The sequence below is a fragment of the Coccinella septempunctata genome, chromosome 1, assembly GCF_907165205.1.
Source record: "Coccinella septempunctata chromosome 1, icCocSept1.1, whole genome shotgun sequence".
Taxonomy (NCBI): Eukaryota; Metazoa; Arthropoda; class Insecta; order Coleoptera; family Coccinellidae; genus Coccinella; species Coccinella septempunctata.
Window position 1 is genome coordinate 42,920,169 of NC_058189.1, and position 13,177 is coordinate 42,933,345.

Below are 13,177 nucleotides of genomic sequence, written 5' to 3' on the forward strand. Positions count from 1 at the left end.
AGCTATCGTTATTGGACCTGAAGAACCAACGTACCTAGCATTCGGAAATGGATTACCAGATATAATTGATATCGCAATTATGAAAAATATCACTAGAGAATTCTCGATAGAGACCTTGTGGGACGGAACCTCTAACCACAACCCCATCGAATTAACAATAGGAGAAGGGCCAAGAAGAGAACTAATGCAAACAAGAGAATACACCGATTGGACGAAATATAGCCATCTGATACAATCGGAGGTAACAGAAATACCGACAATCAACACACCGGAAGACCTAGAAAGAGCAGTTGATAAACTAGAAAAGAATATAATAGATGCCTACAAAAAGAGCACAAAGAAAATTACGAGACCAGCACCGATACATCCACACGGTGATACACCCAGAGAAATCAAAGATCTCATCAGGGAAAATCGGAGACTAAGAAAAACATACAGGCTCAACAAAACAGATATAAATAAGAGAAATCTAAACCGACACAGCCAAGTTTAAAAAAATGCCCTGAAGGACATGAGAACAAATAGATGGAACAAAAGAGTTCAAGAACTAAATACTATCGATCATTCTGCATGGAAAATGCAAAAATGTCTGAGAAGAGAAAAGACTAAAATACCACCTCTCCACGGAGAAAGAGGAATGGCATATACGAATATCGATAAAGCAGAAGCACTGGCGGACTCGATAGAAAGAGAATCGAGAATAAATTACAGACCTGACGACGATAATGACGAGCTGGAAGATCTTGTAGAGAACAACGAAGAAGAAATGGACGAACCACCAGTAGACGACAAAATAGAAAAACCAACTTCTCCATTTGAAATAAAAGAGATAATCAGAAGCTTGAAAAATAGAAAAGCTCCCGGAAGTGATAAAATAACGAATGCTATGTTGAAGAAATTACCTAGAATAGGTATAGCTGCTCTCACAAATATTGCAAACGGTATAATGAGGACTGAACACTATCCGGAAAAGTGGAAAACTGCAGAAGTCATAGTGTTCAACAAACCAGGCAAAGATAAAAAAAAACAGGCCGATAAGTTTATTGTCCGCCCTAGGAAAAGTAGTAGAAAGGGTAATCGCTAGGAGGCTTACAGAAGAAACTGAAAATCTGAATCTCATTCCAGCAGAGCAATTCGGATTCAGAAGAGACCACTCAACTGAACAGCAATTACTGAGACTCACAGAATACATAACAGAAGGATTCCAAAATAAACAAGCAACCGGTCTTGTACTACTAGATGTCGCCAGAGCATTCGACAGAGTATGGCATGAAGGATTGATTTACAAAATGAGATATGCTGGATATTCAATGAAACTGTGCAAGTTGATTAGGAATTATTTGAGGAACAGAAGATTCTACGTGAAAGTGGAAGGAGAAAACTCCACAACCAGATATATGGAAGCAGGGGTGCCTCAAGGGTCAGTACTTGGGCCGTTACTGTATAACATATATATTCACGATATACCAAAATCTCCAAGGACTATGCTGACACTATATGCCGACGACACAGGAATCGCAATGCGACATCGCAAGCCAGAAATTATAGAAGAAATATTACAAGAAGCTATAGATGAAATAAATGACTGGTGTATTAAATGGAAAATAAAACTCAACGGACAAAAGAGCCAAGCGATATTACTGCAGAAGAGGAGACTAAGAACTACAACAAATCTAGAGGTAGATGGAGAAGAAATCGAATGGAAAAACGAAGCGAAATATTTAGGTATCACCCTAGACAAAGGTCTAACATGGAGAAGCCATATCAAACAAGCCGTTGACAAAACCAAGGCAGCGATGAATATGCTCTACCCGCTGATAGGTAGAAAGAGCAAGATGTCAAATGAGACAAAATTGAAAATAATCAAAGCCGTTGCTAGACCGCAACTGACTTATGGATCAGGTGCTTGGGGATTCGCGGCAAAGATCCATATAAAAAGAATTCAGGCAACAGAAAACAAGCTACTACGATGTGCCATAGATGCGCCTTGGTTTGTCAGGAACAAACAGATATATCGAGATTTGAAGTGGGAAACCATCACCGAATTTATGAAGAGGAAAGCTGAAAAGTTATTCGAAACAGCGAAGGAACATCCAAACGAAGAACTCAGGAGACTAGTGGACTACGATCCGGAGGAAGACAGAAGAAGAATGAGAATTTACAAAAGGAGACCGAGAGATCAATTGAGGAGAGATTAAAATGAGTACGAAAACTTATTAAAACTATACTAAGAAAAGATATCCGAAATGGACGAACATGAAAACCCTAGCACGACAATGTGCAAGAAGAAATCAACCGATTAAGGGATAAATGGTTTATAGGCAAATGCCCGGAACCAATAAAAAAAGCAGGTTAGGTTTAGTGGGTCGCGAACTCAGGAGAGTGAGTAACCCCACAGTGTTCCCTAGAAATGGGTTCCTCTGGGCGAGAGATAGAGCCCCGTGTTTTCACGGTCGCAGATTCCCCCTGCTATTAAAAAAAAAATGGCCTATTAGATACGAGTATTTCAGTAGAACTAATCACATTTAGGCCCGTAAGATTAATGGTAGTTTAAACCAAGAATGAGGGTTTAAACTTTGGATAACGATTATTTCTTAAGATCAAACATAGTTAATCCATCAAAGATGGTTTAAACTATCGACGGACGGTAGGTTTACACCATCCAAAAGGGATTAAACCCTATATATTCTATGAAACTATTTTCTTTGAAGTTTTTTGAAGTTTCTTGTTTGTTTTGATTCAAGAAATTGTGTTTATATAGGTTTGCGTTCCCGGTTAGAGAATTCTTCAATGTTTGAAAATGAACATGGAATTGGAATATGATAGTGATTCGGATTCAGATATTGAAATCTTGCACGAGTTGAATGATTTCAATAGGTATCATGATAGACCATATATTATCCGTGATCGAGAAAATCATTGGGATAAATGGGATGATATGGAATTCATTCGATCTCCAAAACTTCTGCAAGAGCAATTGAGTGAGATTGAGAAAAAATAAGCCACCCCACCTCAAGATGAAATATCAACATTCAATTTCATATTTTGTCTCACTTGCAATCCATCTTCTAAATTGCTATTATATGTTCAAAAGGAATTTCCACTTCGAAATTTGCCTTTCATTAGATACTAAATATAGATATTTTCAGAAACGAAGCACTGAATGCTATGTATCAACCATAGGTTTTACCTCACACCTCAATAATATAACAATAATAATGCTGATACAAAGATCACAACAGAACACAATAAATAAAATAAACTGATCGCTGCAGTCTGACAGAAGCACTGATCCAAAGATTAACACAGAAAACTAAGAAATGACAACCAATGAGTCACAATTAGTTCAAATAGGCCAACTATTTTGACAACTGCACAGGATTAGTTAATCTCTAGTCATTTTGTAGTGGATCTTAACACGACGGTTTAAACCATAGATTAACTTCAATCGGAGATTTCTTAATCGGAAGTTTAAACTACGATTAATCTTACGGGCCTTAGGTGCTAAAAATTTGATCGAATAATGTAAAGAAATTCAAATATGAAGTGAAAAGATTGTGTGTCGAGGAATAGCTCTCTGCTGTATTTGCCTAGGTGTATATATTCTGTCAATATTCAGTTTGCCAAAATTGTTTATTTATGTTTATTGATATTATCGAACTATGTTCAATTTTTTTTTCATCTCCCGTACTAAGGATAGAAAAAAATCAACTTTCTCTCTTCCTACTTCCACAATCTGCCAAGACAGAAATTGAATTAACAATAGATTGCTCGTCAAGAGTTACAGATTACATTCTATTCTTTTCAGCAGAAAATTCGGAAATGTTCAGATTCATAGTTATATTCTATTCACCCTCAGCCTCAATACAGAGTATATAAGCTCATCGTAAATCCAATTCGACGTTGTACTTTCTCTGCATGCTATTCAGCAAGTTATTGAAAAAATTCTGCATAATTTGTCATCAAACGAAATTTATTTAGATGAATAATACTCGCCCATATAAAATCAACAAATGTTACGATCTCAATCGAACTAGCAAACCTCCATCACACAAAGCATTTATTTATTTATTCATTCAAAATTAGGGATATCAACAGGAAAAAGAATCGTAAAGCAATATCTACAAATTACCTACATTGAAAAAAATCTATAGAATAACAAACAATGCACAGATAGGGGCTTATACTACAAACTAACATACAATATCAACTTAATGAGATGCGATCATATCGAAATCAAAAAGAAAAAGAAATGATCATTCAAAAAATTTGTTCAACAGTATAAGTAATAAAAAATGGATCAAAACTACTACAGTATTCATTAAAGACTTCACACATTTTTGTTATAGGGGAGTTCTTGCCAATATTTGTTTGAAAATTAGAAGCAGCCAGCAACTGCCTGGCTTCTGGCTTTCTGATGATAAATAATCAATCGGCGATATCAACTCAGGAGAATTATAATAATTTGTAATGATCTTGTATACAAAAACTCAGTTAAAATTCTACGCTGCTCCAATGTCCGCAGGTGGTGGAGAGAACGGACATAAGCAGAAATACCATTTAGTCCAAAAAGAGCAGATGCTTACCACGCATTCAGTTTCGTTTGACTTCGTCAGAGCAACTAAACTCATACCTCGACGAAAATGGAACTAATAATATTAGATGTCAGTAGTCCGTATGGTGAAGGGATACACCATAGCGCTATCTGATAGAAAACGAGGATTGAAACTTTATTCCCTCTCTTAACTCCTAACCTAACCCAACTCTCAGAGTGAAGATGGCAGCATGTATCCATTCGCCCAAACTATCAGATTCCAGAAATCGCATATCACGATTATCAGACAGGGGAATAATACTAAAATTTTAATGACGGAGCCAGACCATAAAAATCGAAAGATTAAAGAGTCTACGTGTATTCTATTGGATCAAGATAATAATTTGGCGAATTGTTCGGTAGGAATAGATCATATTTGGATCAGTTTACTGAAGAAGGAACTGTCATCCGGTAATTTCAAAATTAAATGAATCAACGTTTCTATGCAGTCTCTGTTTCTATGTATTGACAATTAATGTCAAACAAAAGATACAATTCAAAAGATTTTCGAAAATTGATTTTTCGTCTGATGAAGGAGTCTGATATAGACTCCGAAACGTTACAACATAAAATTATAATTTCAACGTTCTTTATTTTCAGTTCATTGTCAGGCAACAATTTTTTCTAGTTGATTTGCTCCTGACAAATTAGTGCAAGAATTTACGCAGGAGCAAATCGTTTATTTCATTTTTAATTGATTTTGTTTCAAAGATTGGGAGTGAAAACCCTAAAAAGTTTATTAAGAAAGGGGAAGAGAGAGCTACAGACGTTCGACTTCATATTATCAATAACCTTTGCCTAGCATAGCACCTCGGAAATCCAAACAATATAGGGATCGCGTCATCTTTGTAGTTGGTGATTAGGAGGTCTTCGAGTTAATGTTAGATATGAAATAAAGTTTATCCTCGCATGGAACACCTGGTATCTATGTCTATGTGGTAGTACGTTATCGTCCAGAAAAACGAAATCGTCGCCAATAGCTGCATGACCTTGTGCCTCCTAGATAGACCGGCGGTTTCTTCGTATGAGTAGACGTGTTCACACTGGTACTGATCATCTATAGGAAGAACAGCCATATCGTCAGTAAAATGTACGTATCGTCATTCATCTCGCCAGTGTATCCATCTTATCTTCGACGCTTTGCGCCCGTGAATGAGAGAAAATCTTCAACAAGCGTCGCGATGTATTCAATAAAAAAGAACACACGTTTCTTTTACATCAAAAAAACAAAAGGAGCCTTGCTCAAGATACTGGAGACATTTAAGATTTAAAATCATCCGAGAAAAACTGAAGAAACCTGTCTTAACAACTATACACACTGTGGAAGATGCAGCTTGGTTCTTTAAAAAAATGGATATTTACAACATATCTATTGACAAATTTAGGTTTAAATTTTCTATACAGGGTGATTCATAACTATTGGGACATGGGCTAAGGGCAGATTGTTTGGACCAAAATATGGTGATAGGACCAAATATACCTCAATAAAATATTGCTCTGGAAAAAGATAGAGGGCGTTAAAGTTGAATTTTTTTTTTCGTTTTTTGTTAATAATTTCCTGTATATTTTTTGAGAAAAACACAATTGAACAGTTCAGAGCATCGGAAGAGGATTCGAAGTAACGATTCATTTATTTTATTTATTTATTTCGATGATAAAGCATAATTAAAAACAATGTAACATAAAAAGAATAAACTTAAATTAAATGTTTGATATTGTGAATTGTACCTGGTTGTTAATCTTTCTAGATCTCCTAACATCATCACGATCAGTACAGTATCTCATATAATCGGCCATCTAAGTAAGAAATATGGTGAATTGCGGTGACAGTTTTTAATGTAGACTGCTCTGCTCATGTTACCAACCCTACGCATGCAAACCTCGGACGGTTTGAACTGTTCAAATTGAGAGTGGTCAGTTTTTGCTGCGTAGACACAAAGAGATTAAAACTCAAAGATTATCGAGAAGAAAGATAGGAAAGGCCTTCATATCTGTAGTACTAAAAACCGACTACATTTTGGTCTGTGTTTCACACATTTGACAATAAAATGACGCTGAAAAAATACTGTCAATACAGAAAACTCTCTAATAAAGGTTTTCTGTTTTATAATTGAGGGCGCGAAATTCGAATTCTATTCCTTGAGTTGGATTCGAAAACAAACGAAGAGTTTTGTTTTGTGATCAAATTTCTATGTTTCAAGTCAAGTGATGTGAATGAAATACGCTGTTGGATTTGTTTTATTTTTCATTTGAAATGTATAAAAAACTATGACAGAAATTTGAAATTATGTACGAAGAATAGAGCTTTGAATATACATAGGACACAAATGTATATGATGATCTGTTTCTGTTATACATCAAAGGTGTTATTTCTGTGTAATACATTGGTTTATTGATTTATTTATTTGGCTTATGAGCCACTACTACTACTGGTAGATACAACAGAGACCATTGACCCGGTCTATTATTTAACAATATGAGACAATGTACAATACACAATTTTCCAATCTGACTACACATTTGAGATAATTAATCAGATTTTGAGGATACAACCAATACAGTGGTTTGAATTGATAAAATTAGTTGAATTTGAATTTTTATCAGAAATTAATATGGACCAATATTCGATACATCTACACATTTTAGTTCTTTACATATTAGTTAAAGAATTTTCAGAACCACAATTCAAAAAAACCACACAGAGGTATACAAGACCTGTATGTTAGCGCGGTATCAGTAGAATTTCTTCATGTTTCTTTATGATTCCTTCATGTATTTATTCCGGTTTCTTTACGCACAAATTGATAAATGAATAAAGGACTTGCAACAGTTTTCACAACACTATGATTGTCCGATTAACGATTCGACAATCAGTCGATTCCCAAAACGAAAACAAGAAAAAAAAATTTTCCTTTCTGAATATATTGAAGAAATAGCAATTGAGAATCATTGAATGGACGTATATATACTCCATTCACTTTTATTTTAGCAGTCGGTTGGCCATGGAAATTTGACACATTTCACTCTGTATAGTACGAAAATGTGGGGTTATGACGCTTGTCAAAACATTTTTGGGTTTTAAATCAAGGCAATGTTGCCCGTTCTACGTAATTCTGTTATTACGTATTTTATCACAATGTCGAATCTCTCTGAAAATATTTGACGAATATAATTGTGTTTATACAAACTGATTGAAGGCATACCAAATCCAGTTATATGCATGGTCAGTATAATATCATAATATGCACTAGCTCAGTTGTAGATTTCAAAAATATTAACCCGAAGATAAAATGCATATGTTGCAGTGGTTGGGAATGGGTATATCTCGAAGGAATTAACAGATAATTACAAGAATCTTAAATTCTTCAACAAAAATCATCTTGCATCAATATAAGTAAAAGGAATTAAAGGAAGTTTCAATCAAGATGAACTTCACCTTTGAACAAAAATTTCACATGAATAAACAATTAGCAGGACAACTGGCGCGTATTTGTGGCTGTTCATCTTAATGCATTGATATAATAATAATAATTAGGTATTTATTGGTACCTTAAGACATTTACAATGTACAAGTCAAATGAAAAATAAAAATTTTCGAGAACTTATTCTACGATGACATTCATCGAAAATCCTGTAGTAAACTTTTCGCATTAATTCACTCAAACATAAAATTCTCGAATGCCACCACTTTTTTGGGTCTCCCAATAGAAGGAAATTCTTTGTCATTCTCTTCATTCACAATCTTTCTGACTGTAGAAACATTCAGCTGAAATATTTCGGTCGGTTTCATAATCAAACCTAAAGTCACTTCAATTTTAAAGCCTCCTTTAACCCTACTAAAAATGACAGTAAAGGAAGCTTTAAGCTTAAAGTGAAGTTAAATTCGATTATGAAACTGGACGTAAGTCGTTTAGATTCAGATGAAACATTAAATAAACTTACTTACATTGAATATGTTCGCTACCGTCTGACGTAGTGTGGATTTTAGAATATCAGGGTATAACTATTTATGAATAAGCGAACCTTCTAAATAGCACTTCCTGAAACCCTGTCTCCTTTTTCAATCACTTTCGGAATTTTCGTAATATTATTTGAAATTAGTTGTGGAAACGGCGTTGTGACATTAACGACATTTCATGAGTGCCAACCTTACTCCGTTCTAGTTACAAAAACTTGAGAAAATTATTTCATGGCCAACCGACTGCTAAAACAAATGTGAATGCGGTATAGATAATTATTTTCCCTAAATGGGTCCCCTCATGCTTTCTGCATACAGCAACTCACGTCGATGAACTGTTCCCAATTCATTTGCAGTAAAATGTTCACTTCACATGGTGTAGTATTACGTGAAGTCAATGTCTTCACGCTTTGAAAATTCTACCTACTTCGGAGCACTGAAAATTAAAGTCAATGAACAACCGAAACACATGGTACGCGTTTTGATACATACTTTTCCATTTTCTTCGGTACAGAAAAATATATAATTTCGGAAAATTCGTTTCATGTGATCCACAGATCTTCGCCATGCTTCATTTTGAAATACTACAGAAAATATACAAAAAATGTAAATAAGGAGCAACTAGAAGGACCTAGATTGACAACAAGCGGTACGAGAATCAAAATAGCCATCTGAAATCTCAAAAAGTTCATATATTTCTGCAATTGGCCTTGAATTAATATTTTTACCTGCCTCAGTGTCACATTTGAAAGCAGAGATGGCGCTTATATCACTTTCGTCGCTGCGTTTCCAATCTTTCTTCTCTATAATCTTCGAATCGGTACCTTGAAAAGCTTCGTTAACTTATGTGATAAGAAATTATTACTTGTTTCTTATTTCATTCAACTGCCAATATCAATCTGAATCATCAAAAACAAACGAATGTATTTTATTCTGTTTGTTGAAGTCATATTACCTACTTAATGAACCTCATCTTCATTCGAAATTACGCGAGTCGTATTTCGGAAATCTCTCACAATCGAATTGAACAAACATGCGACGGGAGAACCAAAATCAATTGGAAATTTTCAAGTATAATCAAGTTCACTAGAGTTCTCGAATGGCACCATTAGCCCATCACAAAACATCCGGACAGAAATCGATTTAATCAGGATACTCCGGGAGAAAAACTTTGAGTGCACTGTCCTACGGCCTGAAGCATGGAATTAAACATCAATGACGAAGGAAGAAAATTGGAGCGTATTCCGTCAGCCGCTTTGTAATCGGAGATACACCAGAGCGCTGCAATAATATACGTGAAAATAATGGACTGGAACCATTAAAATAGCTCTGCTATATAATTGAAAACGCGTTTACCTAAGGCAAACAAATCCAGTCATAAATTATCCCATCTCCTTTGTTTTCCTCAATGAATTTCCCGCCTTTACAGGTGTCATATACATCAAGCGCTCTCCCTGGTGTTCCCATGCTTGCCGCTCCGCCGGCTAAAAATTTATTGATATCAGTGGAAATTCGATTTGTAGGACAACAAATTTTTCACCTAGATTTATATCGCGGGGAATTGGAATTCAACAGTTTCCGCTCACGTGGACCGTTTCCCGAATTCTCCTGATGAAGTGAAACGGACAATAACAATCACATTTCCGTTTACATAATGGCTACCTGCTACGTTCAAGTGCATTTTAGAGGACGAACGTTTATCTATCTGCCTTCTATATAGAAAAATACGCATTTTGACACTGTTTTGAAGGACGTAAGTAAAAATTACCAAAATGGTATCGATTGCTCTTGACGACGGGTTGTAAGTTAACTTAAAACCCTTGAATACTAATAGTTTCTGCCATTTAAAAAGTTTAACTGATTTATTTAGATGAATTTCAATAGTATCTACAATTATTATTATCAATATGAACTTTATTTACAAAATTTGGACGTTATCTCGCAATTTGTATGAAAGGTTCTGACAGTATGATTTCTTCATGTCTAACCAAGTTTTCTGTTATATAAAAAGATGAACAATAACTACAAAAGAGTTTACTATCTCGCTTATTATTTGGATCTTCTTAATGCTCTATGTATTCACCCAGAGTATTTTCCGTTTTAAAAGGTAATTTGATACCTTTCGATTTCAAAAAGTTTGATATATTTTTTTAGCTGCCTATAATAGTACGATTCGTAGATTTGTAAATATTCCACAACCATAACATAATAAAAGAGATCACGGTGGATCACGGTTATAATGCGGAATTTGGACATGAAGTTTGATAAAAAGTTATTCAAAACATCAATAAATAAATCTTAAAACTAATTAATCTTAAATATAAGGTGATATCTTATTAAGGAAAGAGTTTTGAAAAAATAACGAAAATTGACGACGCAGGTTTTATTCTCAAGACTCAAAGATCCAACACACACAAATAACCGTTCAAGTGTTGTGTATAAGATACCATGTTTGGGGTATAATAAATGTTACGTGGGACAAACTAAACAACTGCTGAAGTCGAGAATCAAACAGCACAAATATGACTGTGATGATAGGTTCCGGGATAAGGATAGTTCCACAGCTTTAGCGACCGAGAAAACGGTATTAGAATACAGACATTGTTTCATCAAAGGCACTGGAAATTATACGTTTGCTGAGCATCTGTTGAATGCGAAGAATAACTTCAACAAAGACTTCAAAATTTTACATATAGAAACAGAGAGTCAGAAACTGAATCTTGCAGAAAATTTGGAACTCAATAAATGTAACTTACTGCCGATCAGATTGACATCAACTCCCCATTACTGAGTTTATTTTGAATAATTATTTTCAACTAGCAGTATTCTCGTCATTTTAGTCTCTCACATAAAATAAACAAACGAAAATATGAAATTTGAATTTTAAAAAAAGAATGTAATCTTAGGCTAGATGATAATTTTCGATAATGAAATTTTAATAACGAACTTATGGAATCTTTCATTTTCTATATTATTTAATGACCTTGTAATTGCTATAACGTTTCCGGATATTACCATTACTAGGTCTAGTCCGATGCTTGCTTATACAGGGCGTTTCATTGGGAAACGAAAATACTTAACAGGCGGATAGGTGGCACCGAGGTGGTTCTGGAGATACCACATTTATTGGCTCTTCATGTCTTCGTAGCCGAGATACTGGTTTTAACAATTTTGCTCCTTTCTTCCTGAGGCCATATAAGACGAACCACCCAATATATTTTCTTCATATTCGGCAAACGTGTTTCTTATTCAAAGCAGCACAAATAATGTATCATGCAATAACCGCGAGGAAAATCCAGGTCCGGGTTAACCAAAAATTATGAATCGTTTGAATCCTCGAACAACACCCTGTAAATCGAAATGTTCAAAATCTGTTTCAGTATTTGAAAAGAACACAAACTACCAAACTGAGGAATTTTTGCGCAGACAGTTTTACTGCATAATTTTTTAACGTAAAAGTTAAGTTTTCAAGAACTTGGGTTGCTGAGAGTTGTTTGAAGTGACTTTTAATGATAAATTATCAAAACTATTGAATCCATAATTATTTTAACATTACTTGGTAATTGATTATTACCTTGGTTTTAATTTTCATAGCTGCAGACCATTTCAGTTTTTTTTAAAGTTACTCTCTCGTTATTTCCAGAGAAAATTAAGGCCCTGTATGTACATAACTGATTATCGAAATTGATATTGCTTGGAGATTGTTATTAAATGTTTCAGTGAAAGAATTGAGATGAATTTCAATGATAAATAGTATCTGAATTTCGCTCTTATTAATCGAATATTCAAATTAGCTTGAAATTTTCTTTCGCTTATTTCATATTTGCTTTTAAATTTGAAACTTTCTTATAATCGCTGCAAATTATTTGATTGTATATTGCTTTTGTTAGGCTGAGTTTTCTGGTGCTGCTTTTGCTTTGCTTCGTTCGCTTTTTCTGCTTTTCATATTTCCATTATCCGTTTATTGAACGAAATGAAATGGCTGATTTATTGATTGAGCAACAATCTTTATGTGCTAGAATAGCGAGGTCTTACACAAATTTCAAAAAAGATGGTGCCTCAAAAATGACACTGAGTAATTGCAAAACTCGAATGGAAAATTTAGATAAAATTTTTTTAAGTTCGAAACAAACCATTATCAGATCTTGCGTGAAATCAGTGATGAAATGAAAAAATTTCTAAATTTTCAAAATCTGTTTCAGTATTTGAAAAGACGACAAAATACAAAACTGAGGAATTTTTTCGCAGACAGTTTTACTGCATAATTTTTTAACGTAAAAGTTGAGTTTTCAAGAACTTGGGTTGCTGAGAGTTGTTTAAAGTGACTTTTAATGATAAATTATCAGAACTATTGAATACATAATTATTTTAACATTACTTGGTAATTACGCATTACATTGGTTTTAATTTTTGTAACTGCAGACCATTTAAATTTTTTTTTAAGTTACTCTCCCGTCATTTCCTGAGAAAATAAAGGCCCTGTATGTACATAACTGATTATCGAAATCGATATTGCTTGGAGATTGTTATTAGATGTTTCAGTGAAAGAATTGAGATGAATTAGGTCGATTTCATTTTTGTTAAAACTCATCAAAAGAATCGTCACATGTATAATTTCCAACTTC